Source organism: Bos grunniens, chromosome 10 (genome assembly GCF_055505025.1).
Source record: "Bos grunniens cultivar Pamir isolate PY7600 chromosome 10, Bosgru_T2T1.0, whole genome shotgun sequence".
Lineage (NCBI taxonomy): Eukaryota > Metazoa > Chordata > Mammalia > Artiodactyla > Bovidae > Bos > Bos grunniens.
The window spans coordinates 66344131-66368975 of NC_141174.1; the positions used below are offsets into that span (position 1 = coordinate 66344131).

Genomic DNA, 24845 nt, shown 5'->3' on the forward strand with positions numbered 1-24845 from the left:
GATGGAGGGAGGGGGCCTATTGTGGGTTTTCTCCTATGGGGAGACCGGCTTATCTCACAATGATTGTTTTTAATTGTTTTGCTATCAGCATGACATTGGGATGAGGTAGAGGTCATATACCTTCTAAAGGCTTTTAAAAATAATAATAATAATAATAACCTCCTATACAGAGCTGTACGATGAGTAAACAGAGGCCAGGACTGGCAACGTAAAAGCGTGCTGAGCCCAGTTCGATTCTGTGGGCTGCAGCCTGCCAAGCTCCTCTGTCCATGGAATTTTTCAGACAAGAATACTGGAGTGGGTTGCCATTTCCTCCTCTATGGGATCTTCCGGACCAAGGGATCGAACCCGCGTCTCCTGCGTCCGCTGCATTGTCAGGCTGATTCTTCACCGCTGAGCCACCAGGGAAGCCCCAGGACTGGAACATGACTTGCTAATTACAAAAGCAGCCAAAGGCCTACACCCTAGGTGTCCTCATTCCCAGAACCCTGTTCGGTCTACCACACCACACAGCTTCTCACCGACGCTTGCCACGCTTCGAGGTGGGAGGAGTAAAAACAGCCAGTCAGGCCATAGGAAAAGCGCTGGAAAACCTAGGAACGGCGCAGTCGAGAGCACATGACTGGCCGCTCTTCTCCCCTTCCACCCTCCCCCGTCCCCGCGCCAGCAGCACGCGCTGCCAACCTCGTCATGTGACCTTCACGCGGCCCCAGCGCTCCCCCTACTAGGCGACTCTTTCCAGCAGCCATTTTGCCTAGAACTTGTCGTCCGTGCTCACAGCGGAGCAGGACGCCACGAAAACCCGCGGCCAGGCTTTACAGGCTGCACACGCGCTTCGAAAGAGTGCTGGGACCGGCAGGGGAGAGCCGAACCTCACTGAACACGTCGCACCCCGGGGCGCCGGGGAGAGCTGTGGGTGCGCCTCCGAGTGCGATTGGCTGTGGCGTCCACGTGACGCCATTGCCCCCCACCTTTTTCTTGTCCCCCCGCCCCAGAAAAAGACAGACTCTTAACACCTCGCGCCAAGTAAGCGCCGCTGGGCGCGTGGGGACAGACGGGGCGCGTGGCAACCAGGGCGCCTGCGCGTACCTGCCAGGGCCGACCGCAGCGGGCCCACGAGCCGCTCCGCACACGGGTCCGGGAATCCTCGCGCTGCTGGAACACCCGGCTAATCATTGGCGGCCAGGTTTGATCACGTGATCAGCTCGGGCCCGCCCCTAACCGCTAATCACCTGGCACCGTTCTCGAAGCGGCGCCGAAAGTCGTTCGCACGCGGAAAGGGAGGGTAGTTAGAAGACCTCCTTTTCAGCCGTCATGAGATTATATTCCTAAAGTGGAAACGAGAAAGCTGGGACTCAAAACTAAGTAAGGTCACACCTACCGCTTTAACTTCGCGTGCCCCTCCAGGAGCCGGGAACCATCGCCCTTGGGCGCTCCCCGATGCACGCCGGGATATGTCTGGCGCCCCTCGGTGTGCTGCAGAGCATGCCGGGAAAGGCACCTCTCCCGATTTCCTGGCTCTCACCTCCCTGGTTTTCCTTTCTTGTCCCGTAGAAAACCCTGTCCTACGGCGGGGATGCAGGCAGTTTGGGTAATTATGGGAGCGAGACTGGGTGTAACAGGCACTTTCAGTCTCCCTTCCCCCACTTGTTTGATGGCTGTGTGGTTTTAGGGAAACTGCTTAACTTTTCTTCCAGGGAGAATGCATTTGGTAAGTTCCTGCTGAGTGACTTTTTGAATATTGAAAAGAAAAAAGTATTTGCCTACAAGCAAACTATCAGAAGTTCGTGGTAGTGGGAGGGGAAGAATGCTAATTTAGATACAACTTATTTTAAACCCCTCTAGCAAGTAGAAATAATGCTTCAGAATGTCTTTGGGGACTGAAGACCAGACCTTTCTTGATAAACGTTCTGCTATTGTTGGGGAAAGTGGAGGTGAGAGGAGCAGGAGGAATTTTAAAGGAGCCAGAGATGTAGCCCTACTACATTTTCTGTTTCAACCTAATCTAGCTATGATGTATTGAAGCCGAAAAAAACACCATCTACTAAGATGAGAAAAGGTGGTCTTGCATTTAAATGAGTTAATTTTGTACTATATTCACGAAACTGACCTCCAGAACAAATACAACAACAAAAAACTGATATTCTACTCCCAATTAAAACAATCCGTATCTGTTCTGCTCTAACTCCCTTCTTCAGCTTTGCTGATTTCAAAACTTTGTTTTTTCGGTTAACAAAGGAATGATTAAACTGGAGGAATTTGACTAGCACTGCTCAGACTCAAGAATGCAGATTTATAAGCTAGAAATTAAGAGTTAATTTATAATGCGGTTATCAAGCCAAAATATATTGTTTTCACACCCTTTTCTGGTTTCAAAGCACTTACTTGATAAGCCTAATTACTTATCAGAAGATTATGTTCTGACTAGGAAATCAAAAGAAAGGAAATTAGACAATCACATGTACTAAAACTATTAAATTAATTGCCTATCAATGTTAAACTTGATGTTAATCAAACAGTCCAGTATACTTTATTATATTTAATGTGAACAACAACCCTGAGAGAAAAGTAAGTGAAGTGAAGTCGCTCAGTCATGTCCGACTCTTTGCAACCCAGTGGACTATAGCCCACCAGGCTCCTCCGTCCATGTGATTCTCCAGGCAAGAATACTGGAGTGGGTTACCATTTTACCACCTTCTGAGACAGTCTTGAGTGGGAAACTAAAAAATGTGTTTCTGTGTTTTCTCCAGGCAGTTGTGACGCACAACTAGGTTGGGGTCATTGACTATAGCGGAAAGAGCCCTGGCCTTGAAATCAGACCCATTTGTGTGAACTTGCAATTCTCCACTTTCTGTACTTTGACCTTAAACAGATTTTTTTTTTTAACATTTTAATCCTCACTTCCTTTAACTTCGATTTGGGGCCAATAAACTTAGCCTTTGGATTGTCATGATGATTCCAAAATAAAAATATTTTGAACACCTGTCACAGTCCTTGGTGAATAGGAGGCACTGTATAGCTGTGAATACAAGTTAGTGGTAAAGGTTGTGTTTTAACCAGCATCCTGTGTCCAATACCGCATATTCTTGAATTCTTTTTCCTCCAGTATTCTGTTTCTCCCCTAGACAGTGCTAGAGGCACACCAACAGATTCTTACACTGCAGATCTTTTTTAGATTCCTTGGTGCCTGGTGCCCATCTGTTGGTACAAACTGTTACATTATCTCCCACCTTCATTTCAAGGGGCTTTTTTTCCTCTTAACGTGTCATTTAAGATGCTAAACTGTAGACATTATTGAAGTAAAATAATGATATTAATAATACAGAGATGGCTAGAGGGTATAGGGGGCACTTGTTCCTGCACTTGATGAAGGTTAAAAATTGCTTACATTTAAATACCTCAGAGTAAACACATCCACAAAACTCATTCTTCCCTTCACTTATATAACACAATGTTTTAGACTCTCCTTTCCCGGTCTCCTTCCAGCAGTTCATTATCCTCTCCTGCTCTTATCCATTCCTAGCAAGGGACGGTTAGCAAGGGCAGAGCCTCCTGTAGACATCGGAAATTCAGTGTTCCAAAAATCAAACTCATTGTCTCTTTGCATCACACACCTGCTACTACTGCATTCCCTTAAAAGGGCAATAACACCACCATTTCAATAAGTCTCCCAGTCTAGGAAAGCTTCCTACCCTTAACTGGTCTTTTTCATCTATTTGTCACTTTCAATTAGTCACAAAGTTCTATGGCTTCAAACGTTGAAACTTTTTTTTTTAAGGTAAATCCCTATTTTCAACTTCTCCCACTATTACAGCATTAGTTCAAACCTTATCTCTGTGAGACCCTACAAATACAAGTTATTTCATTATAATGATAATAGCATGTTAAAGTTGATTTTAGAATACAAAACTTGTCATCTATATTGTTCTACAATACACTAATAAAAGGTTTATAATGTCCTACACAGTGAATACTCTTAGTAAGGTTGAGTGAAATGATTTTTTAATGTATCTGTTTATTGAAGTTTGGGACAGATACTTTACTGAGTGCTGAAGAGTATTAATGGTGATCTTGGAAGTAGTTGTTCACAGTTATACTATCCTCAAATATTTCTGGTTCTCCCAACTTCCAGGAACATGATATAATTGCTTTTCCTTGCTCCTATAAAGTTAGGAATGACTACATGACTTGCTTTGGTAATGAAATATGCGTGAAAGTGACATGTATCACTTCTGGGAAGAAGCTTTAAAGGCCGGCATGCAATTCAGCCATTTTCTCTTTTCTTCTGCCACAGCTGCTAACAGTGTTCCAACTGGTGGTTACTCTGTCAGCCTTGGTCCCATAATATGGATGGCATAGAGCAGAGACACCTAATCAACTGGCAGTGAATATGTTCAGTTCAGTTCAGTCACTCAGTCGTGTCCGACTCTTTGCGACCCCATGAATCGCAGCACGCCAGGCGTCCCTGTCCATCACCAACTCCTGGAGTTCACTCAGACTCACGCCCATCGAGTCAGTGATGCCATCCAGCCATCTCATCCTCTGTCGTCCCCTTCTCCTGCCCCTAATCCCTCCCAGCATCAGAGCAAAAGATAACTTAGGTAGATTTCAGACAGTAAGATTTGGGAACATTCAGTTCAGTTCAATCGCTCAGTCGTGTCCGACTCTTTGCGACCCCATGGACTGCAGCACACCAGGCTTCCCTGTCCATCACCAATTCCTGGAGCTTGCTCAAACTCATGTCTGTCGAGTCAGTGATGCCATCCAGCCATCTCATCCTCTGTCGTCCCCTTCTCCTCCTACCTTCAATCCTTCCCAGCATCAGGGTCTTTTCCAATGAGTCAGTTCTTTGCATCAAGTGGCCATAGTATCGGAGTTTCAATTTCAGCATCAGTCCTTCCGATGAGTATTCAGGTCTGATTTCCTTTAGGATTGACTGATTTGATCTCCTTGCAGTCCAAGGGACTCTCAAGAGTCTTCTCCAACACCACAGTTCAAAAGCATCAATTCTTCAGCACTCAGCTTTCTTTATAGTCCAACTCTCACAGCCTTGACTAGACAGACCTTTGTTGATAAAGTAATTGGGAACATTAGTTATGGCTTATAACAACCACACTGAATTATACAGAAATGGAGGAAATTATAAAATGGATAACAAAATCCATTTTTTAAAGGAAACAACCCAAGTGCTTGTGGACAGAGGAATGGATAAGCAAAATACAATATATACATACAATGGAATATTATTCAGCTTTGAAAAAGGATGGAAAATCTGAAACATGCTACAGCATGGATGAATATTGAGGATATTATGCTACATGAAAAGAAGCCAGTCACACAAATACAAATACTTCTTTTGTACTTATATGAGGTATCTAGAGTACTTAAATTCACAGAGACAGAAAATAGAATGGCAGTTGCCAGGGGTTGGAGGGAAGGGAAGATGGAAAATTGCTGTTTAAAGGGTACAGTGTTTCAGTTTTGCAAGATAAAAAGAGTTCTGGAGCTTGCACATCAATGGGAATGTACTTAACACTACTGAAAGGCACACTTAAAAAATGGTTATGATTGTAAATGTTATATATATATATATATATATATATATTTACTACAGTTTTTAAAAGATAACGTATCTGTTAATTGAATGAAAGAATGAAAGAATATGTAAGTTAAGACAAACATTTCTGATATGTATTTATCAATTCAACTTCACTGAACTTGGCTACTTCTAATGGTTACTAGTATTGAGTATTTGTGTGTGTGTGAGAAAGAGAGAGAAAAACAGACACACTGCTGTCACATTCATCTTAACTTTTCTGAAATACAGATCTCATCATATAATGCCTCTATTTTAAAACTATTGAGAAAGTCCAACTTATCAAACATTTTTTTATGGTTGCCACTATTGTATCTTGTCCAAATTATCTTTGTCCACCTCAATTTATAAAGATTGTCTTCTGTGTTTTGGGGAAGAAGTTTACTAGATTTAGCTTTTAGTCTAATACCTAGCTCAAATTAATGCCAGTGTATGGTGTGAGGTAGGGGTTGAGTTTCACTTTTTTCCATAAGGATATTAAATTTATTCACCACTATTTGTTAAAGACTATTTTTCCTTCTTCAAACTACTTTGGCACCTATATTAGTTATCTATCACTGTTTAACAGGTTATTCCAAAGTTTAGCAACTTAGAAGCTGTTTTTTTCTTTGGCTGCTTGGCTTGTAGTATCTTAGTTCCCTGACCAGGGATCAAACCTATGCCCCTGCGGCACTGGAGGCTCAGAGTCCTGACACTGGACCACTAGGGAATTCCCTTTTTCAGTTTTTTTTTTTCTTCTTCTTCTTTTGGTCTGCAACAGCTTTAAACAGCAATATTCATTACCTCATAGTTTCTATAGTTAAGGAACTTGGGCATATTTTATATGGGTGCCCTGGAATAAGGTTTCTCATGAGGTTGCAGTGAAGCTGTTGGCCAAGGCTTTGGTCTCATCCAAAGGCTTGATTTGCGGGGAGGGGAGTCCGCTTCCAAGCTCACTCATGTGGTTCTTGGCAGACCTTTGTCCCTTGACACATGGGCCTTTCCACAGGGCTGCTTTACAACAGGACTACTAGTTCTTTACCAACAGCGAACCATCCAAGAAAGAAAGAGTGCCCCCACAGTGTAAGTCATAGCATTTTTTAAGCATTTTTTAAGCCTTACCCCAGAAGTAACTTCCCTGGTGGCTCAGTTGATAAAGAATCTGCCTGCAGTACAGGAGAGCCAGGTTTGATCCCTGGGTCGGGAAGATCCCCTGGAGAAGGAAATGGTAAACCACTCCAGTATTCTTGCCTGGAAAATCCCAAGGACAGAGGAGCCTAGCAGGCTACAGTCCATGGGATCACAAGAGTCAGACACAACTTAGGGACTAAACCACATCCTATCATTTCTATCAGTCCAAATACAAACAGAAGAGAGTACATAATGGTGTGAATACCAGGAGGTAGGAATCAATGTGGGCCATTGTAGAGACTGCCTACTATAACATCTTTTTCAAAAATCAATTTTTTGCTTATGTTTGGGTCTATATCTAGGCTCTATTCTGTTAAATTGACCTATTTATTTGTCCATATACCAATGCCATGTTGCCTTGATTTCTGTAAATCTGTAGTAAGTCTTGAGGTCAGGTAGTATAAGTCCTTCAATTTTATCTTTTTCAAAACTGTTTTGACTATTCTAAGTCTTTTGTATTTTTATATAAAATTTTAGAATGAGCTCTTCATTTTCTGTTAAAAACCTGCTTGTGTTTTAATTGGAAATACATAAACTCTGTAGGTCAATTTGTGAATAATTAATATTTTAATAATATTATCTTCCAATCTATTAACATATGGTAATAATATTTGTATATGACAAAGTATAAACATCTGGACTATATAAAGAACACCTGTATTCAAAAATAACAAGACAGCAACACAATATTTTTTAAATGGACAACAGACTTAAACTGACACTTAACAAATAATATCTACTGGGGGGCTTCCCTGGTGGCTGAGTGGTTAAGAATCCACCTGCCAATGCAGGGGGCACAGATTCGATCCCTGGTCCAGGTACTAACATCCCACATGCCACAGGTCAGCTAAGCCCATACACTACTACTACAATCCCACACTCTAGAGTCTGCGCATTGCTACTACTGAACCCACATAGCCTAGAGCTGTGCTCCACAAGAGAAGCCACTGCAGTGAGAAGCCCATGCTCTGCAACTAGAGTAGCCCTCGCTCACCGCAACTAGAGAAAGCTCATGCACTGCAACAAAGACCCAACACAGCTATAGTAAATGAATAAAAGAACATCTACTGGGACTTCACTTGTGGTCCAGTGGTTAAGACTCTGTGCTCCCAATGCAGAGGGCCTGAGTTTGATCCTGGGTCAGAGAACTAGATCCCACATTCCACAAGAAGACCCAGTGCACCCAAATAAGATTTTTTTAAAAAGAACATCCTACAAAATGGTAATAAGCATATGAAAAATAAAATTATGTAATAATTATTAGAGAAATACAAATTAAAAGTACAATGAGATAACACTTCATGCCTTCCAGAATATTTAAAATTTGAAACACTGACAATAACAACTGTTGGCTAGATCTGAGACAACTAGAACTCCTGTACATTGCTACTGGAAGTGTAAAGTGGTACAGTCTTTTGGAAGTTGTTTAACAATTTCTTATAAATTATAACATATACCTATCCCATGACCCAGAAATTCAAATTTCTAGGTATTTACTCAAGAGAAATGAAAACATATAGCTACAAAAACTGCTGTATAAGAATTTTTATAACAGCTTTATTCATAATCATAAACTAGAAACAACCCAAATGTCCATCAACAAAAAGTGGATAAACATATTGATTATCATTGGACTATTACTCAACAATAAAAAGGAGACTTCCCTGGTGGTACAGTGGATAAGAATCTGCTTCCCAATGCAGGGTAAACAGATACAATCCCTGGTCCAGGAAGATTCCACATGCCTTGATGCAACTGAGCCTGTGTGCCCGTGGGCTGGCCTATGATTGCTTTGACTTACACAATATACCAGAAGTGATACTGTGCCAGTTTAGAGTCTAGTGTTTAAAAGGACTGGCAGCTTTCACTTCCTCCTTTTGGAACCCATTATGTGAGGAAGCCCAGACAGCCACGTGGAAGATAAACGAGATCCATAACTGGCAGTCCTAGCTGAGATCCCAGCCAAGAGCCAATCCCAACTTGCCAGCCATTTGAGCAAGTCATTGTGGAAGTGGGTTCTCCGGTTTCAGTCAAGCTATCTCAGCTGATGCCACAGAGAGCAAAGACAAAATGATTCCACTAAACCCTGACCAATTGCAATGTCATGAGCAAATAAATGATTTTTATTGTTTTAAGTCACTAGGTTTGGGGTGGTTTTACATATCAATAAGTAACCAAACGTGGTAATAAAAATCATATCAGTCGTTTCCTTGGGGAAAGGAGGGGATCAATTGCAAAGGGCACAAGAGGAGTTTCTTGGGTGGGTGAAAAAAAAAAGGTTCTATATCTTAACAAATGGGACATAATTCAACTTAAAATCAAAGGGAACCATCAACAGAATGAAAAGGCACTACAGAATGAGTGAAAATATTTGTAAATGGTATGTCCCACAAGTGGCAATATTCAAGGTATATAAACAGCTCATACAATTCAATGTCAAAAAACCAAACAATCCTACCAAAAATGGTCAGAAGAGGGAATTTCCTGGTGGTCCAGTAGTTAATTAAGACTCTGTGCTTCCACTGCAGGGGGCCCAGGTTCTATCCTTTGTCATGGAACTAAGATCCCACAAGCCGTGTGGAGAAGCCAAAAAAAAAAAAAAAAGCAAAAGATCTGAATAGACATTTTTCCAAAGAAGACCTGCAGATGGCTAACAGACATATGAAAAGATACTCAACATTGCTAATCATCAGAGAAATGCAAAGCAAAACCACAATGAGATAACACCTCACACTGTCAGAATGACTCTCATCAAAAAGTTTACAATGTTGGAGAGGATATGGAGAAAAAGGAATCCTGGTACACTGTTGGTATGAATGTATCTTAGGGCAGCCACTCTGGAAAATAGTATCAGTTCAGTTCAGTTCAGTCACTCAGTCGTGTCTGACTCTTTGCGACCCCACCAGGCTTCCCTGTCCCTCACCAACTGCCGGAGTTCACTCAGACTCACGTCCATCGAGTCAGTGATGCCGAAAAACAGAAACACTAATTCAAAAAGATACCTGCCTGTGTTGGGCAACAAGAGAAGCCACTGCAATGTGAAGCCCATGCAACACAATGAAGAGTAGACCCTGCTCGCTGCAACTAGGGAAAAGCCCACATGGCAGCAGTGAAGATTCAGTGCAGCCAAAATAAATAATAAATACAAAATTTAAAAAATTTTTTAAAGATATGTGCACCCCAAAGTTCACAGAAGCATTATTTACAATAGCCAAGATAGGGAAGCAACTCAAGTGTCCATCAAAAGATGAATGGATAAAGAAGATGTGATATGAATGGATAAAGAAGATATATAATGGAATATTACCCAGCCATAAAAAGAATGAAATTCTGCCCTTTACAACTTGTATGAACCTAGAGAGCATTAAATTTAGTGAAGTCAGGGAAATACTGTATGATATCACTCATCTATGAAATTTTAAAAATAAATGAATGTATACAGCAAGACAGAAACACACTCACAGGTATAGAGAACAAACTGGTGCTTATCAGTAGGAAGAGGGAAGAGGTGAGGGGCAAAATAAGGGAATGGGATTAAGAGATACAAACTATTGTGTATAAAACAGATAAGCAATAAGATATGTCTGTTGTATAGCACAGGGAATTACAGCCATTATCTTGTAATAACTTTTAATGGAATATTATCTGTAAAAATACTGAATCACTATGCTGTATACCTGAAACTAATATTGTAAATCAACTATATATAAATAAATAACATTATTGGACAATTTTTTAAAAAGAAATGTTTTATATCTTGATTTGGGCAGTAGTTATAAGGATGTATTTATCAAAACTTAGAACCGTAGACTTAAAATCTATATATTAGAATGTAAGTAAATTATACCTAATGAAGTTAATTTAAAAAAAAACTTCAGGGAATTTCCTGGCAGTCTACTTCTGCTTTATTGACTATGCCAAAGCCTTTGACTGTGTGGATCACAACAAACTGTGGAAAATTCTTAAAGAGATGGGAATCCCAGACCACCTGACCTGCCTCCTGAGAAATCTGTATGCAGGTCAAGAAGCAACAGTTAGAACTGGACATGGAACAACAGACTGGTTCCAAATCGGGAAAGGAGTACGTCAAGGCTGTATTTTCTCACCCTACTTATTTAACTTTTATGCAGAATATATCATGTGAAGTATCGGGCTGGATGAAGCACAAGCTGGAATCAAGATCGCTGGGAGAAATATCAAAAACCTCACATATGCAGATAACACCACCCTTATGGCAGAAAGTGAAGAACTAAAGAGCTTCTTGATGAAAGTGAAAGAGGAGAGTGGAAAAGTTGGCTTAAAGCTCAGCATTCAGAACACTAAGATCATGGCATCTGGTCCCATCACTTCATGACAAATAGATGAGGAAACAATGGAAATAGTGACAGACTTTATTTTGGGGGGCTCTAAAATCTCTGCAGATGGTGACTGCAGCCATGAAATAAAAAGACACTTGCTCCTAGGAAGAAAAGTTATGACCAACCTAGACAGCATGTTAAAAAACAGAGACATTACATTGCTGACAAAGGTCCATCTTGTCAAAGCTATGGTTTTTCCAGTAGTCATGCATGGATGTGAGAGTTGGACTATAAAGAAAGCTGAGCACCAAAGAATTGATGCTTTTGAACTGTGGTATGATGGCTCAGACGGTAAAGCGTCTGCCTGCAATGTAGGAGACCTGGGTTCAACCCCTGGGTCAGGAAGATCCCCTGGAGAAGAAAATGACAACCCACTCCAGTACTCTTGCCTGGAAAATCCCATGGACAGAGGAGCCTGGTAGGTTACAGTCCCTGGGGTTGCAAAGAGTTGGACACGACTGAGCGACTTCACTTCTTGTCTGTTTTATACATAGGTGTACATATATGTGAATCTTAATCTCCCAATTCATCCCACTCCCCCTTTCCACCCCTGGTATCCATACATGTTTTCTATGTCTGTGCCTCTCTATGTGTTGGAGAAGACTCTTGAGAGTCCCTTGGACTGCAAGGAAATCCAACCAGTCCATCCTAAAAGAAATCAGTCCTGAATATTCATTGGAAGGACTGATGTTGAAGCTGAAACTCCAATCCTTTGGCACCTGATGCGAAGAACTGACTCATTGGAGAAGACCCTGATGCTGGGAAAGATCAAAGGTGGGAGAAGAAGGGGACAACAGAGGATGAGATGGTTGGATGGCATCACCGACTCAATGGACATGAGTTTGAGCAAGCTCCAGGAGTTGGTGATGGACAGGGAAGCCTGGTGTGCTGCAGTCCATGGGGTTGCAAAGTGTTGGACATGACTGAGTGACTGAACTGAACTGAAATAGTGGTTAGGAGGTCAGGACTCTGTGCTTTCACTGCTAAGGGCGCAGGTTCGATTCATGGTCAGAGAACTAAGATCCTGCAAGCCTTTCAGGGTATGGCCAAATTAAAAAAAAAAAAAAAACTTTGAAGACTCTCTATTAACTAGACAATAAATTCTTGGCCTCCTGTGAGATTCCTCACAAAGGAGCCCCAGGCTGAATTCCCAGGATATTCCCTCCTACCCTTTACACTAAAGCTAAACAAAATGATTTGCAGTTCTACATGGGCCCAGGCCTGTTAACAGTTCTTCTGTCTTCCTGGCATATCACTCTTTCTGATTACAGGCTGCTGAAGTCCCAGTCATCTTGTGACGCCCACCCACCTTTACCCACCTCTGTGCTGCTACAGTCTTAGTCACTACCTCTTCTTGCTCACAGAATACTTTGTGAATAGTCTTATTATAAAACTTACCACATTCTATTGTGAATTTTTGTTTACATAAATGTTTCCTTCACCAGACCCTGGCTTCCTTTAGGAAAGAAACAACTTCTGATTCATCTTTGTAGCACCATAATCTGAGCACCAAGCAGGTAACAGATATTCAAAAATGGTGATTGGACTGTGGTACATTAGCCAGGTTCTCCTTTTGCTTCTCTTAGTACTTTACTGCTTTTCTCCAGCTCTCTGTAGTATAGGATAGTCTCCATCCAATGCCACCCTCCACTCTCTGCGTTCACCTCTCTCTTTCACCCCTTTGGCAGTCTCTAAGACTCACCCAACATCATGGCCACAACCATTTCCTTTATTGCAGATAGCTCCATAAGGTATTCGTTATCAGGCAGTGTTTACTGAGCATTAAGGACACTACTAAAGGCTGGCATGCAAGGACTTGCAAAAGAATCCACTCAACTTGAGGATTTGAAGAGAACTGGATGTTGAAGACGAAAGAGAAGGGAATCAAAGTTCTTCAAGAAACTGAACCTGTGTGCTTGAGACAATGAGGAAGTATCATCAAATGGGGAAGTATGAAGGAGGAATTGATGTGGGGAGAAAAATATGCATTTTTGTGTTAGTTGGGTATCATACTATTACATTCAAGTGAATCTGGTGTTAATGGAAATGTACAATTCGGTGCATTTATAAATGACTCCACACACAGAGAATAAAACTGCAATTTATAACAAATTCTGCAAAAGAGGTACATATTCCTGTGAAAGCATGTAGGAGGAATTGACCAGCTCAAGGACACTGGCACTGATCACTGAGGAAAAACAGAAGCTGACTAGGGAATAAAGTAGAGGAGAGGTTCTAGGCAAAAGGACCAGCATGCACAAAAACCCACAACACAGAGACAGAAAGTAGATTAGTGGTTGCCAGGGACTGATGGAGACAAGGGAGAAAGAGAGGGCCTGTTAATGGGTATAGGATTTCTTTTTGAGGTGATGAAAATGTTCTGGAATGAAATAGTGGTAACTGTTGCACAACTTCGTAAATATACTAAAGCCTACTGAATCATATACTTTAAGAGGATAAAATTTTGTGGTATGTGAATTATATCTCAATCTTCAAAATAGAAAAAAATTACAGTAACAATGAGGGTTAAAAAAAAAAAAAGATGAAGATGAATGCAAATTAAACAACAGCAATAACAAAAGTCCCATGTCAGAAAGGCTCCAGCACCTTCAAGAACTCAAAAGAAAGCCAGAGTGGCCAAAACAGAGAATGAGAGCAAGCATGAGGCATGCTATGCTATGCTAAGTCATTTCAGTCGTGTCCGACTGTGTGTGACCCCATAGACGGCAGCCACCAGGCTCCTCCGTCCCTGAGATTCTCCAGGCAAGAACACTGGAGTGGGTTGCCATTTCCTTCTCCAAAGCATGAGGCATGAGGCTAAAGAGGTGAGCACAAAAAGTGAGGCAGGTGCCATACTTAAAGGAGTGATGGGAAGGCACAAGACCTGCAAGAGATCAAAGAGTAAGAGTAGAGGTCAGTAGGTTGCATGGTGAACCCTCTCCATGTCCACAACCAAAGAGCAGAAAGAAAAAAATGGAACCTGTAAGGGTATTTATTGAACAAAGGAGACACAGGGAAGGAGAAGCAGCAGCACAACAGACTTGCACTCAGAGGAGAGTGTGAGAGAGGAGAGGATTTCACAGAGTAGATGACAGCCAGCAATACTGACCATTGCAAAGTGGCTAAAGAGGACAGAAATCAAGAAAAGTCCTTTGAATTTGGAGATGGGTGACCACAGACATAGCCATGTGAGAGTGGGGGGTGGCAGAGGGAGCCAGATGGCAGAGGAATAACGAGAAAGTGAGTCACGAAGACATGGAGGCACAGAGTATTTGGCAGTGAAAGGAGGAGGAAAATGGGACAGTAACTCAAAGACATGGGGGTCATACAGAGGCCTTTTTCAAAATAGGAGAGACCTGAGTGTGTTTGAGAATGAGAAACAGGAGCCAGGAAAAAGGAATCAATTTAAACTATGAAGGAGAAAAGAATTCATTCAACAAAGTTCCCTTGAGTAAATGGGAGGGGATGGAATCAAGACACAGGTGGAGAGCACAGACTTAGAAAATAAGACATGTTTTTGCTCTGAGGGAGGCAGTGGTAGAGAGTGACAGAGTTTTTTTTCAGGTGAAGAGGAGTTTGGATGATGGAATTCACGTCATTGGCCTCTGTGTTCTCAGAAACATTAAGAGCTAATATTTACTAAGCATTCACCATGGTATAGGCCTAAACAGTTCTTATATATTAATTTATTTAATCCTCACAACCACCTCATAAGATAGGTACTGTGGTTATCCCCATTTTACAGTGAAGGAAGCAAAAATCACTGAGAAGGGAAATAACTTCAGTAAGATCCCATGGGTAATAAATGTACAGAGCTTATATTTCTACCTGGGAGGTAGTAAGGGAGTGAGGTGATTTGCCAAGATTAAAAGAAGATGTGGTGGTAAAGGAAGGAAAAAGAGAAACTGGGGACTTGAAGAACATGAGAACAGTTTAGAAGAGTCAAAGTGAAAAGCATGCCACTGAGGGTGTGATTCAAGTCAGACCTCTTCCAGAATGGCAGTCATCTTTCCCCCGTGGAGAGAACCTGTCCATGTGAAGACTCCACAATGGACATGGATTAATTCTTCCCTCAGTTTTAGGTGACTCGGCCCCTCCTTTCAAGCTCCTGGGTTCTGGGTCTGCCCATTGAACAGGATTCTCCCAGGAAAGCTGAAGATGGCAGAGAATTATTCTGTCAGAGATGAGGTCCAAAGCCACCCACCCACCCGAACAGCTTTATTGAACCATATTAAGTGCATATTTTATATTGCCATTAAATTGGCATCTGAGTAGGCCCTGTGTTTTAAGGAAGATTTTCTAAATTAAAGCGAGTTAAAGAGCAGAGAATTTCTTGCTGAGATTGTTCCTGTTGTCCCTATCACAGGTAGCAAACCTGCTTTTTCAAAACCACATTTGAACTTGCTAAAAACTTTTTATGTGTTCCATAATTATTTACATCACCAAGGAAACAGAAGAATTTACAAGAAGCCAAACTGTCTCTATTCTCTTCCTCAAATGTCAGTGGTATGTTGGCAAAGATTCTTTGAGGAGTGAGAACAGAAAATCAGCAACACTAAAAAGCCAAAAACCTACTCATATAGAGACATCAATCAAAAAATGTCACAACCCAAATTTTATCTCACAGAAAGTTGCAAATTGGATTTAGAATAGTTTCCAGGCAAATTTGCATCATTGGTTGTTATCTCTTTCAGCAACATGTATTAGTATTTTTTCATATCAAAACATTGTGAAGAACACCCAACTTCCTAATTATACTTCTCTTAGAGTATCAACATTCACACAATTCAATATTCCAGCTCTGGTGCACAAGTAGGGCTGGATTGATGAAGCTTCATGATTCGAAAGGATAAATACTGGCACAAATGCATGATAAGCAAGCCAGCCTGGATATTCAGCTAGACAACCAATTGGGAATCAAACTCAGATACAAAGATGTAGAGATGCATTGTTCCGGAGATGTGAACAAGGAGCAAACACAGCTCAGAATGGAACTGGGTTTAAGAATGTGTCATGTGAATCCGCCTACGGACAACTCTGGGAACTGTTCCTGAAATGGGAGGAGGCTGTCATCACCTCTCCCTCGGTAGCACCATGTGCCACAGAAATGATTTTTGTCTTGGAAGTGCATTTTGATATGCTGTCTCCCTTCCCCCACTTCCCTTCTCCCCACTCTGGGAAATAAACTTGATGCTCACTGTGCCTAGTCGCTAAGCTGACTCTTTGCGACCCTAAGGACTGTAGCCTGCCAGGCTCCCCTGTCCGTGGGATTTTCCAGGCAAGAATACTGGAGTGGGTTGCCACTTCCTACTCCAGGGTATCTTCCCAATCCAAGGATCAAACCCAGCTCTCCTGCATCTCCTGCATTGGCAGGCAGATTCTTTACTGCTGAGCCAGCGGGAAAGCCCTAACCTCTGCATTTGCTGTCGAAGGAAGGAAGTGGGGGGTAGTTTTACAATCCCTTGTGAAGCAAGGTTGCCCCTGGCATCACCCAGGCAGGCGTGCTCTTTGCTTCCTCCTGGTGGATGTGGAGGGAAGACTGATTTCCTTAGAGAGAGGTGTGCTGCTGCTGCTAAGTCGCTTCAGTCGTGTCCGACTCTGTGCGACCCCATAGACGGCAGCCCACCAGGCTCCCCCGTCCCTGGGATTCTCCAGGCAAGAACACTGGAGTGGGTTGCCATTTCCTTCTCCAATGCATGGAAGTGAAAAGTGAAAGCGAAGTTGCTCAGTCGTGTCCAACTTTTCGCGACCCCATGGACTGCAGCCTACTGGGCTCCTCCACCCATAGGATTTTCCAGGCAAGAGTAGTGGAGTGGGGTGCCATTGCCTTCTCCAAAGAGAGGTGTACAGAGAGAGGTGTACAGAGGGCTAATTTGTGGGCAATGGAGAGATTCCCCAGTGGAGGTCAACTCAGAATAATTGACAGGTAAGCTTTGACCTGCTTCTTCATTCTTTATGGGCGAACAAGAGAAGTGATGCATGGCAACATCTAGTCCTTTCCTGGAAGAGAAGGCTGCAGGTTTTTCTAACTGCACTGTGAGAAGGCTTGGGAAAGATCAGCCGCACCTGCGCTACAGCAGACTTGCGTTCAGACTATCAAAGCCGTGGCATGAACAGCTAACCTCCCTCATCCAGCCACAGTCCCTGGGGCTCCTCACACACAACTAGTCTCTTATAATAGAAGAAGCTTGTCTTTGAATTACCCTTTCTAATCAGAGCTAGATGCCAGGCATCCACACAAGCAAGTAAATCACAGATTGAAGACAACATGTGATCATGCCACCTGACCTTAAGCTATCTGCAAGTCTTTTCTGAAGGTTTTATAAGTCCTGAAATCTTACCAAGATCCTGCCTCTCCTAGCAGAACAAGAAGATACCTATGGATTCTAAAGTCTCTCTTTCCCACATTCCTTTTGCTCCTTGGACAAGCTAAAACCCTCCTCTTGAGTTTTATGTCATATTTCATTCCCTCTTAGTCACTACTTAGCTGCACAGATTCAGGTCGTATGTCTCTACCAGGAATCAGCTTTTATTTTCTCTTAGTCACTTTTCCTGTTCCCCTCTTATTGGTTTAGGGTTATCTCACCATAATCACACAGAATGCCTTCCTTGCTACTCCATTATTTATTCACATAGCATTTTCAAATTCATTCCACGGGCACACACACAGTATTTACATAGGGTCCAGGTGTTCTGGGCCCAAACAGACTTATTCTAAATGGATATGCGGAGACGACATCCATAGCTCCTAGGGAACTTAATCCTGGAATACTTGCTTAACTGAATCAAGAGAGAGCAAAGCTCTGAGTTGTGAACACTGGAGGTAGATCACTGTCCGTAGAGCAGAAAACAAAACCCACCGAAAGGACAGACTTCATGTCAACCCAGCGGTTGTTTTCCAAATCCTCATTAACATTACCTGCTGGCCTAAGGTATAGGGAAATTCTGAAATTGGATTAATAGCACGCTTTCTGACAGCCATACTGAGGAGTGGAAAGCCTATGGGTTGGGGAAAGCAATTTCTTTCTTTTTTCAGGCTGCAGTATGCAGCATGCAGGAAGTTCCCTGACAAGGGATTGAACCCGTGCACCCTGCATTGGGAGGGCAGAGAAGTCCAAGAAAAGCAATATCATCCTAGAATACAGCCATCACAATTAACATTTGTGCTGTCATTTGCAGCATACAAAGCCCTTTATAGATGAAAGCTGATCTCAACAGTATTCTAGAGAAAAGGCCGGAAAGTTTTCTTATCTCCATTTTCATAAGTGCAGAAGTTCCAAAAGGTTTAGTGATTTATCCAGGGTTAAGCAGGACAAAAGAGAAAACGAAGCAGAATATGAGGAAGGAAAATCCAAGAAAGAAACAGAGCAAACTGCCTTCAAAGAGCTTCTGGCATCTCAACCCTTACGTCGTAGGGGACCGTCTGCCAGTTTGAGGGCAGGGGAGTGCAGCAAAGTCACTCAACTCTGCTAGTTTCCTCACCCATGACTTCCCAGACCAGGTTGCAGGGGAAGCCTGGGAAGTCACCCCACAGCTCTTCCCAGGGATGGGGACTGTGGAAACACTGGGCTTTATCTTGAATTAAAACTGCAAGCTTCCTTCCTTACTTTCTTATGCATATTTAATGAGTCACTAAAAAATGTTAACCAGGAACTCAGGTTAATATTATCATGAACAGAACCCTGCCTTTCTGCTTTTCCCTCCCACCCTCACATCCCAATTTTCTCTGCTCCTGCTGCTACTGCTGTTGCTATTTGCCTTTTTCGCCTTCCTCAGCATCACTCATTTCCTCTCCCTTTTTTGCATGAGTCTTTCTCTCCCCACTCATCCTCCTCGCTGTTTTCCTCCTGTGCTCCTGGAGCGACCAAACAGCTCCACTGTAAGGACTCTGTGAAATATAAGGAACAGGCTGCAGTTGATTGACCTGGTGAGTGGAAGACATCACAGGAAACCACGTCGATACCCTAGTCAGCCTGTGCTGGTCTGGAGTTTCCCTGCTGTCCTGTTGGCAGCAACTCCAGGGAGTCCAGATGGTCCTAGAAAAAAATCTCTGTCCCAGTGATAAAAGAGCAGAATTGATTTTAAGCTCCTAGAAATGCTGAATTGTTCTTTATGGACTCTGGAATCGGGTTGCATCTGGGACCCCTGGCTGCTAAGTCACTTCAGTCGTGTCCAACTCTGTGTGACCCCATACATGGCAGCCCACCAGGCTCCCCCGTCCCTGGGATTCTCCAGGCAAGAACACTGGAGTGGGTTGCCATTTCCTTCTCCAATGCATGAAAGTGAAAAGTGAAAATGAAGGAGCTCAGTCATGTCCAACTCTCCACAACCTCATGGACTGCAGCCTACCAGGCTCCTCCGTCCATGGGATTTTCCAGGCAAGAGTACTGGAGTGGGGTGCCATTACCTGACGGCTGGAGTGTGACCTAAACCTACAAGAAGTCCCATGAGGTCTCACCCAAGGGTCCTGGGGATAGTCAGGAGCTGCCTGGGATGGTGCTAGTGGGAGGAACATCAGCCTGGGCCTGAAGACTGAGAGACTTATAAGCCACCCCTTGCAGTGGGGAAGGGGACAGCCCAGAAGCTTCCTGTGAAAGAAGTGAGTCTCAGGAGATGCTCCTCCACCCCCAGGGCCTCAGGAAGGGTCAGGACCAGGTTGAACACACCATCTTCACATGTGTGCCCCTGCATGGCGCCCAAATGCTGTCCTCAGTCCAGCACAACAGATGTGCACACACATGCACACATCCCCTCCTTGTAAAGAAAGATGTTCCTTCTGGGGATGGGAGCCAATTATAATCGCTTTAACATTTGTTTTAACATCATACTATAAAAGGCAACAATGTAGCATGATGGAGTCCATTTTTCCCTTCCTTTCCCCAATCTGAGTGGACAGTTGCAACTAAGAAAAGGGGCTGCAGGAGCAGATGGGCTAGCCGTGAGTCGCCAGCCTTGGGGTTGGAGTGAAGGAACTGCCAGAGTGGCTGAGAGGAAGAACATCTGAAAGATAAACAGGGAGAAGAGTTTCTTACCCAACTGATAATGAGAGTAGAAGTATCTGGAATCCCTAAAGGCAAATTACACAGACAGGGCATTGGGCCAAATGGCAACCCTCCTGACAGCAGGACTTTCTAGAGAAAACAAAGGTACAGATCGGGTTAGAACAATCAAGTGGAGAAATCCGATTTCTTCATGAAATTACTCTAGGAATTTGGCTGGAGAAGTTGGTGGAGACACCACAAACCCAAAACCACAGAGCTAAGAAGAAACTCAAACATCACCTGCTAGCTGTGGGACAAATATACAATGGAGTATTAGTCATAAAAAGGAATGAATTTGAGTCAGTTCTAGTGAGGTGGGTGAACCTAGAACCTGTTATACAAAATGAAGTAAGTCAGAAAGAGAAAAACAAATATCACATATTAGCACATATATATGGAATCTAGAAAAATGGTACAGATGAACCAATTTGCAGGGCAGCAATAAAGATGCAGACATAGAGATCAGACTTGTGACACAGCAGGGGAAGGAGAGGGAGGGACATGAGACAGTAGCACTGAAGCATATATAGATTGCCAAGTGTAAAATTAGATATCGAGTGGGCACTTGTTGCATGATTCGGGAGGCTCAACCCTGTGCACTGTGACCACCGAGAAGGGTTAAGGAGGTTCAAGAGAAAGAGGACATGTGTATATCCATGGTCGATTCATGTTGATATATGGCAGAAACCAACACAACACTGTAAATGATTATCCAATTAAAAATAACATAAAAAAAAAAAAAGATTATCTGGGAACTTACTTGGTGGTCCAGTGGCTAAGACTCCATGCTCCCAATGCCCAGGTTCAATTCCTAGTTGGTTAGAACTAGATCCCATATGCCTCAACTAAGACCCAGTGCAGCAAAATTTTTAAAAAATCACTTGGAGGTTTGGGGGTCTTTTGGTTTCTAACAAGACTAGGATCTACTAGGATAGAGGGGCTACAGACAGAATATTTCAATCTAGAGAGGGCACAGGGACCAGGAAAGGAAGTCCTGATCCTGGCAACTCTAGCAATAGAACCTGGTCTTCCCAGGATTGGAGGTGACAGAAAAGAAAACAGAAGGGAAGACACTGGGTCTTCCTGGGGCTTCTGAATACTCTGGGAAAGCTCTGTCCATGGAAAAAAGGTCAACAGCTTGGACATAGTCACAGGATAAGAGAACAAACTCTAACTGGGAATGAGATCTCTTTTAATTCAGAAGCACCCCTTTTGTGTATCCCCCATGCGGATACTTCTCCCTTCTCTCATGTGGCATTTGCTCTAAGACCATGCTTCTCAAAGAGGGTGGAGAAAACCATAGCAGATTCCCCTGGGGTAGGTAGGAAAGTAAGGTGCTGTGGATGTTTGTAGAGTTTCCTAGCCGACTCTGACGTGTTCCTCCCTCTGCCTCTCCGAGAACCACTGCTTAAGAAGTCACCTGGAAGAAGGGCGCAGCTGGGAGTCTGGCCTGCGGGAGTCAGAGCTGCCGCAGCCAGAGAGAAACAGTCAGAACTGCTTGAATATCCACATTTCAATTTCCGCACCTATCAAGAGTTTTAATTCATCATGGATAATCTGTCAGCAGAAGGAATTCAGCTGAGGGCCAACCACGTTACTGATGAGTCTGCGGAAAGTACAAGGAGAATCCTGGGTTTAGCCACTGAAGCTCAGGATGCAGGAATCAAGACTATCCCTACACTGGTTGCGCAAGGGGAACAACTGAAACACACAGAAGGAGGCATAGACCAAATAAAGACATGAGAGAAGCAGAGAAGACTTTAACAGAATTCAACAAGGACTGAGGCCGTTGTTTATGTCCATGTAATAGGACAAAGAACATTGAGTCTGGTAAAGTCTATAAGGCAACATGGGGAGATGCTGGAGACAGCTCTCCTAGCAATGTAATAGTATCTAAGCAGCCAAGCTGAGTGACAAATGGTCAGCTGCGTCAAGTGACCACAGGAGCAGCCAATGGGTGAATACATTAAACATATAACAAATCATGCCAGGGAAGATGAAACGGAAGAGAACCTGACTCAAGTGGCCAGTATCCTAGAGAACCTAAAAACATGGCCCTGGACATAGGCAATGGGATTGAGGCTCACAACTGACAAACAGAACAGATCACAGAAAAGGCTGACACCAATAAAGATCATATTGATAATGCCAATGCCAGGGCAAAGAAACTCACTGACAGCTAAAGCTACTGCTGTATTTCTTTATCATTTATTTACTTCCCTAGCTCCTCCTTCAAAGGCATTACCTTTCCAGAGTTTGAAATTTTGTTATGTGGGAAAATATCTAGGAAAAACAGCCCCTTATTTTATTTTATTTTTTTGGCTATGCTGCTTGGCATGTGGGATCTTAGTTCCTCTACCTGGGATGAAATTCACAGCCTCCGCAGTGAAAGGACAGAGTCTTAACCACTGGACGGCCAGGCAAGTCCCCCTACTTTTTAAATTCTCTCTTTTTCCCTTGAGGGTAGACTGCTGCTTCTCAGACTATACTCTAAGGTTGATTTTTCATGTATCATTTATAGTGTCATTTTTCATCCTCTCTGTTTACTTTAGCAGGTTCTTCTGCTTCCAAGATTTGGAAGCATTGCCAAATGCAGCCATATGAAAGGAAGCTGGGGGCAGTGGGGACAAGCGCAGGATGGGAGGCAAGAGATAAGAGGTTGTTACCTCAGTAAAACCTGCAGACCCTACCTAAAGCCAAGTGTGGTGTAACCACAGTGATCTGCTGCTGCTGCTGCTAAGTCACTTCAGTCATGTCTGACTCTGTGTGACCCCATAGATGGCAGCCCACCAAGCTCCTCTGTCCCTAGGATTCTCCAGGCAAGAATACTGGAGTGGGTTGCCATTTCCTTCTCCAACCACAATGATCTAGTTGAGTTTAATTTTAACTTAAGTTACAGTTATTTAATTTAAGTTACAGCCAATTTAGAACAATGCTTAGTTTTGGAGCCTGTATACACAAAGCTTTTGTCATACATCACAACTTTGCAACCTCGGCACCAAAAAAGAGGGAATGCATTTTCTTAAAGTGAGCTTAATTTCTGAACTCTTAGTGATTCATCTGGGTACACAGATTCTGTGATCCCATTTCATATTGCACATATAAGAACACTTTTTATTTTAGGCCTATTAACTTCATAAATTTGTCTTTGAAGAAAAATATGTAAATATATATGTAGTATAACATGAGAATTTCTCTTTACAGCAGGCTTAAAATTTTTTGGAAATGTTTAACAAAGTATATCATGTGAATTCAGATTTACCTTAATGCCAAGAATTTTGTTTAGACAGGAAAAAAGAAACTTGTTTTGGTCTCAGGTAGAAAACAGATTGAGTTTATGTCACTTTAAATTTTTTTGAAAAACTAGAATTTACTCTGTTTAACTAAACATGATTTAGAGGGCCTTCCCTGGTGGCTCAGTGGTAAAGAATCCACCTGCCAATGCAGGAGACACAGGTTCGATCCCTGATCCAGGAAGATCCCACATGCCACAGCTTAACTGAGACCATGTGCCGCAACTACTGAGCCTGTGCTCTAGAGCCTGTAAACTGCAGCTACTGAGCCAGCGTCCTGCAAGTACTGAACTCTGCACACCCTAGAACCAGTGCTCTGCAACAAGAGAAAGTTAGTCACACAGTCACATCCAACTCTTTGCAATCCAGTGGACTGTAGCTTGCCTGGCTCCTCTGTCCATGGAATTCTCCAGGCAAGAGTACTGGAGTGGGTTGCCATTTCCTTCTCCAGGGAATCTTCCTGACCCAGGGATTGAACCTGGGTCTCCTGCACTGCAGGCAGATTCTTGACCAACTGAGCCACTAGGGAAGCCACCAACAAGACAGGTCATTGCAATGAGAAGTTCACTGGTATGTGACTCTTTGCAACCCCTTGGACTGTAGCCCACCAGGCTCTTCTGTCCATGGGGATTCTCCAGGCAAGAATACTGGAGTGGGTTGCCATGCCCTTCTCCAGGGGATCTTCCCAACTCAGGGATCAAAGCCATCAGCATTGCAGGTCTTTACCATCTAAGCCACCAGGGAAGCCCAGGAAAACTGGAGTGGGTAGCCTAGCCCTTCTCCAGGGGAACTTCCCAACCCAGGAATCGAACCGGGGTCTTCTGCATTGCAGGTGGTTTCTTTACTGGCTGAGGTACCAGGGAAGCCCATGAGAAGCTCACCCACCACAACCATAGAGTAACCCCCCAACTCGCCACAACTAGAGAAAAGCCCACATAGCAGTGAAGTCCCAGCACAGCCATAAATAAATAATTTTTTAAAAAAATACATAAAAATGATTTAGAAAATTATGCCTTTGGTTTACTTATTGATGATTGTACTATCATTCTCTTTTGTACTCAACTTCCAGAATCACATTTATTTAGATCCTGAACAGTGTTGTAAGAATCTTATTGGTATTTTTCACCTTTATTTAAAGACTAGTTTCTGCACACCTCAAAGTTATTAATGTTGATTGGTTTGACCAATAACCACTGCTTAACCCTTACAATTAAATTTCGTAACTAACTATTGGAATTGTTTTTTCAATGCTCTTCTCTGACTGCTTTGGGGGTGGGGGATGGGAAGCAATAATTTTGTCAACTCTTATTTAACAAACTGAATAAAACAAAGGTCCATAAATCAAAAAGCACTGCAACAAAGAACTGACTTTAACACCTTTCCCAGT

The 24845-nt window shown here is 42.9% G+C and overlaps 1 protein-coding gene, 1 long non-coding RNA gene and 1 pseudogene across 11 annotated transcripts in view; 2 read left to right on the plus strand and 1 right to left on the minus strand.

Moving 5' to 3' along the window:
- MGA (MAX dimerization protein MGA) overlaps nt 1-1460 on the minus strand; it is a 148842-nt gene extending 147382 nt beyond the window's left edge. For 5 of the 8 annotated variants that reach the window (XM_086321793.1, XM_086321791.1, XM_086321781.1 and 2 more), the window contains exon 1: nt 1090-1460. The gene's annotated coding sequence lies outside the window, so the exon portion shown is untranslated. The remainder of the gene's footprint in view (nt 1-1089) is intronic. The other 3 variants (XM_086321796.1, XM_086321785.1, XM_086321774.1) reach the window with 1 other exon arrangement.
- On the plus strand, nt 1140-10512 carry LOC147364718 (uncharacterized). Of its 3 annotated transcripts, none has more exons than XR_015134923.1 (2): nt 1140-1365; nt 9295-10512. It is a non-coding gene; the product is annotated as an uncharacterized LOC147364718 (long non-coding RNA). The 3 variants fall into 3 exon arrangements; XR_015134925.1 differs by lacking the exons at nt 1140-1365; nt 9295-10512 and adding exons at nt 1481-1711; nt 2751-2986; XR_015134924.1 differs by lacking the exon at nt 1140-1365 and adding an exon at nt 1509-1711.
- An 11201-nt stretch (nt 10513-21713) lies between these two features.
- On the plus strand, nt 21714-22348 carry LOC147364719 (synaptosomal-associated protein 23-like; annotated as a pseudogene).
- Nucleotides 22349-24845: the final 2497 nt, after the last annotated feature.